This window comes from Rosa chinensis, chromosome 7, assembly GCF_002994745.2.
Source record: "Rosa chinensis cultivar Old Blush chromosome 7, RchiOBHm-V2, whole genome shotgun sequence".
Taxonomy (NCBI): domain Eukaryota; kingdom Viridiplantae; phylum Streptophyta; class Magnoliopsida; order Rosales; family Rosaceae; genus Rosa; species Rosa chinensis.
The window spans coordinates 46,418,092-46,424,091 of NC_037094.1; positions in this window are offsets into that span (position 1 = coordinate 46,418,092).

The window sequence follows — 6,000 nt, forward strand, 5'->3', positions numbered from 1 at the left end:
TCCTAAACCCGTGAAACCCCCCTTTCCTCCTCCTTTAACTCAAACCCAACTCGATTGTTGATAACTCAATCCCTTTTCAGTAGAACGAAGAATCCCCAAATCGAATCCAACTCGAACCCAACTCGATTTGTGAGAACCCAATCCCCATTCAACAAAAAAACCCCCAAATCGAACCCAAATCGAACTCTAATAGAGTAAAACCATAATCCAGACTTAAAAGATGGTGATTTGTGATGCCTAAATGTTTTGAGAAGATGGTGAGCAGAGCTCTAGGTTTTGCTCGAAGTGAAGAAAAGCTTGGGGTTTCTCTCAGACATGAAAAGCAACTAAGGCACTAACTTTGTTTTAAATGTGCCCTTAGTTGTTAAGGCATTAAGCAATAACAATGGTTGTTTTTTTTTTTTTTTTAAGTTAGTCAGACAACGTATAGATACATTTACGTTGTCTGAATTGCTACATAGCTGAGGGAACAAAAGATGAAAATTTCCCGCTTGTGCAATCAAAATACCAATTTTGGCGCTTAGGCTAGGCATTTGTCATTCACACAACAGACATAGTTCATTATGTTGTAGGAACTTGCAAGCATAACAAAACATTGAAGCCAAATTTGCTCATTCTGGGGGGGGGGGGGGAGAGGAATGAATGCCGTTTTGGAGACTTTTCCAAATTTTTCCACTCACTTGCACAACGGAACATTAAAAACCATTGTATGATGATTTGCAAGTATACTCCTATAACACAAGTAACTAAACTGTTGTACAATTTAGTGGCATCTATGATACAATTTGGAGCCAAATTTGACTCAATGATAGGAGGGAAATATGCCGGTCTTTTTTTTTTTCATTCAGACAACACATAATCCTTCTTTCTGTCATGCCATAACCTTCTACTTAGAAATTTTAGAATTTGGGTATCTTTATACAACGAAGATTCACTAAATGTGTTGTATGATTCAATTTTCATCAACAGACAACAGATAATTTCTTTTTTGTTGTGTGAGTACTGTCGTGTGATGCAATTTTTGGCATAGTGATACTACATATATTTATCTTGATGCTGTTACTGTTGATGTTTGTAACGAGGCCTAATTCCAATATCAAGGCTTGTATATTCCCAACCCGATGCAGCAGCCCTTGCTGGTCTTCCTTAGGGTGAGCATCACCTGGCAGTCTCTATGTCACCTCACCATGTCATGCGCCAAGTACAGAATCATTTTGTTAGCCCTATGTACGTGGCTATGTCAGTAAGTCTCATGACACTGTTTCCATTATGCTGCAGAATATTGAACTACATCCAACCCCGCTTACAAGTAGCTGGAACAAAACATTTGAAACCACATGTACTCATGCTCTTCTCACTAATTGAATGTTTTGTCATCACTCCTGTCTCTGATATCTTGATCGATATGGAATTGATTTGAGAATATCACCTTCTGAAGGAGCAAGGCTGCTGCTGACCAGCATTCAGACATGCATGGAGCATAATACTGTGTTGATCTTTAATTTTTGAACCAGCTGATTGGTAATAATACTGGTACGTACGTGGGTCTTATTATGCAGGAAAAAGATATGTATTTTTCACCTCTTATCTTGCTAGATGGAAGGATGTAAGCAAAATGAAGTCAATAGGAGAGCTTCCAGCTGGAAATATTAACTGGGCTAATGTTATAAATGCACAGTTCAGTGGGAACAGTCTTTTTGAAAATATGGATTATAAACTGGTTTTCATCACAAAAGGGTTACCTTTTTATTATACGGGTTATGAAGTGATACACTCTAGTTGGTTTCAATAGGATTGTTGCCTTCTGATTCCATGTTTCACTTTGTGGTTTCTTTGTTCGTCATCCTACGAAAGTTTTAATAGCTTGCAATAGAAACTTGTTTTTTCCATTCCACCCATGAAGTGTTTCATGTCTCAAACCTGCATAAAATTTTCTGCACCAGCAATGAGGATTCTAAATGTTTTCTTCTATAGTATAAAGCAACATTTGCTTTTATCAAGTATACAACTGTAGCCTCATTGGAGTGCTCAATCTATAGGATGGCATATGTGCTCTCTACTGTTCTTCTTGGTTTCTACTTTACACCATTTACTCTACTTTCTGACAATGGATTTTAGTGTCCAAATCAGTAGAGAGCACCTTGGGTTGGACCAAGCTATAGACTCATCTGCCATTGTTTTATCTCCTTGGTTCTTTGTGTACTTGTGCTTCTTCCTTTCCATATATTACAAATTTTGACAAGCTGACACCTGTAGGTCTTTAATGCTACAGATCACTTGAAGGATGATTAGTGCTTGGATCATCACTGCTTTCTGGGATATTTTTGCATTTGCATTGCGGTGCCTTATCTCCCATCTTTGGCGCACCATCCCAGGCTTCTCAGCGGTTTAATTCTTTCGCAATAAAAACATGCTTTTGTTTATTTTCTTTCCCTTTAATTTATTGCAATTTGTAAGAGGAAATGTCTCCTGAAACTCTGATTGGTCACATTGAATTCATTTTTAAGTTGTTACTCTGGTTACCTCCTGTCATTTTGTGCCATATTTATTTGTATAGGTTGAATATTGATGGTCTTTTGTTTATATTAGATCGAACATTTGAAGGTGGATGCTCTAACTCAGATTGGCAATCTACTTGGTGAGACCAATAAATTAAAAAACGCGCCTTAAGGCTCGCCTGAGGCTTAAAAAGCGGAAATCAGCCCTTAAATTGAGTGAGTTTCGTTGATAACGCGACGAGGCTTCTGAGGCGGTGACCAAGGCGTGAAAGGCGCCTGAGGCGTCCACGCGCAGGAATAATTTTTTTTTTTTTTTTTCATTTTTTGAAACGACTTCGTTTTAGGTTGTTTGAGGTTTAAAGCCCTCCTAGGTCGCGACTTGCAGCATACAAGAGCTGGGCTCTCCATTTCAGTACCCGAACTTCCAGAAGGCAGCAAGACTGCAAGATCATACAAATTTCTTCGAAATCGTTAGTTTTCTGAATGATTTGGCTTTAACAGAGACTACTTTCGCACTTGGAGTTCGAGTTGCAGACTTGGAGTTCGATTCGCAGGAATGTTTGAAGATATGATTCCAATTGATTTTCACACTCTGAATGTTTAGGCTTTGCTTTGTGAATATAAGATTGTTGATTGTTAATTTGTTACAATTAAGGATAGGATAGTGATAGACTGATAGCCTAGAGTGGTTAACATGAGCCATCTCAATTTGTTGCAGGAAATACTAAATCTTAAAACCCATTCATCTGAAGATTAGTGATCATCATAAGACCAAAAGTGATGCATATTTGAATCAGGGAGTTGAAAAGACCGAGGCTGAATTGTTGTATTAAGGTGATTTACAACTCATTCGGAATTGCTTTTTATCATTGACTAAATGCATATATGTTGTTTGGTGTTCTTCAAATTTGCTGCCCAGATTTCAATTGACTCTTTGCCAAGATCCATTGACTGAATGCATATATGTTGTTTGGTGTTCTTCAAATTCGCTGCCCAGATTTCAATTGACTCTTTGCCAAGATCATTGACTGAATGCATAGACTTGCTTTGTATGATTGTGTCATTGCCTGAATGCATAGACTTGTTTCCATATTGTTATGCTTCTAAAAAGGTATGGGCTGGTGATTGTTGTGCTGGTTTCGGTTGATAGCTACTATCTATATATATATATATATATATATATATATATAGGCTGCTGATTGTTGTTCTGATTTCAATTGATGGCTACTTTTATGTATATTGATATGTTGGTATGTTGCCCAAATTGTTATATTTTAAATATTCTTGGTCATTTATAGGTCATATAAGAGTAATAATTATATCAATATAGGTCATTTATACGTAAGGCTTACGCCTTATGCCTCAAGGCGAATGCCTTACTAAGGCTTACTGAAAAACGTCTCGGCCTGCGCCTCAGCGTTTTAAAACATTGGGTGAGACATATGAAGTGAAAGGGTACATTGCTTCACAATGGTGAGGTAAACATGCTAGAATCTTTGTTGAAATATAATTTGCCAAACCTTTTAAGATCTGAACTGTGTCTGCAAAATCGTTGGATACTACTAAGAGTATGAGAACCTGCCTGCGTTTTGTTTCAAATCTTATGAATCTTCACACTTTTGGCATTATTCATATCCATTTGAATGTTATTGAGTCTGGTGTTATTAATAACATGATAATGTCCATGTGCATGAGGAACCTATGGGTAAAGCTGTCAACATGGCTAAGACATCTGCTCCTATTGATGTGCCTATAAAGCTAACTGCTTGATCAAAAGGAGTCTGAGCATGTTGGGGTTGGGTCCTTGGAATGTGGTGTCCAATAAGCAACGAGGGAATAAGATTCGTGAACGTGTTTCTGTACAGGATGCTAAGGGTAATGCAATAGGTTCTCCTGTAAGGATGAAGGGGAACTGGGGATAGTTCGTCGAGCAGCTACTGTTACTTAAAGCATACTGAGTCTGCTTCTAGATTTGAGGTTTTATCATCAACTGAAAACAATGATGTGGATTGGAAGAATTCTGGTGTAAACCTGAGCTATCAACCTGAGATTTTTGCACCTGTGAAAATCTGTGCGAGATAGGCTTATGGACTCGGTTCTCAATCTTTGTGAAATGCTGCTCACAGTAAAGGGAAATCAAAACTCCTTAATGCTAGGGACCCAAGGCAATCAGTGTCCAGAAGTTTGTACGGGCCTCACGCAACATCATGAAGTTTGGCAATGAATGGTCACAAGACTTTCTAAGAAAAAATGGTCATAAGACTAGTTGTTATTTTGAGGTTAGATCTACTTGTACCCTGCCTTATTTGCAGTGTTCTGCTCCTCATGTAAGTTAATGTCTTCAAAGTTCATTACTGATGGAAGTCAGAGGTCTAGTGATCGAAATCTAGGTGCTGGAGGTGTTTTAAGAGATTCTGCTGGTCTTTGGCGTCAAGGTTTTTTGGCTAGTTTCTGCTTTACTGGGTCAAGTAGAACTATGAGGTGTGTTCAATCGGCTAATAGTCTGACATGCATGCATTTACTATAGCATCATGAGATTATGGTTTCATTGTTCCAGACGGTAATGCAGGTTGTACAAACATGTTTCGTCCTTACTTTCATTTCGACAAAGATGCTTCTTTTAGTTTGAAATAGTTACATCATGTTGTGGGTAGTGTTTAGCACTAGATGTGTAAATTTTACTTCACATCTTAATCAACTTCAGTAGATTGTTTGGTACAATCATCTTTAATTGCCGAGCATATTGTATATGTGACATCATCATACATGTGAAGTGTACTGTAGTGCAGTTAAAGGAGCACATTCCTGTTCCATCAGTCTACACAGCAGCTGCCTCATTCTGTTCTAATGTACTCAAGTCTTTGCTGCTCTAGTTTCCTCCATGCACTTTAAGGTCATTGTTCCAACAGCCTTTCATATTAGAGTCTGATACCTTGATGTACGCGCTTCTCTAGTTACTCTAGTATTTCTATTTCTTGGTTGCTAAAGTTTGTTTTTATCTTCTGTTTTGGCTGGTCGCTTGTCTATTTTTGCTGGCTATTAGCTTTGGTTTGTTAGCTGGTGTTACGATGATTATGTTACAAGTGTTGAAGGAAAATCAAGTCTTGTGTGCCTAATCAAACTAGGAGTAGTAATAGGAGAGAAGGTTCTAGAATTCCTAATCCTAATCGGATTAGTATTCCTTGTAACATTAGAACATGTACTTTGTAATCCCTATATATAGGGCTCCTATTCTCAATAATATGATTACAATTCTCTCTACAATCTCTCTCAAATATCACATTCTTAAACACGTTATCAGCACGAGCTTTAACCACAAAACAAAAACCGAAACCGAAACCAATTCCTTCACTAAGCAGCCCCTAGCCTGAGCTAGCATTGCATCGCTGCACCCAACCGCGTCTGCTGCTTCCTGCTGCCCCTGCAACAACACCGCACGTCCTAGCCTGCCCCTGCAGCCTCCTCGGACCGCCGCACACCACCGCTACCCCTGCAGCCTTTC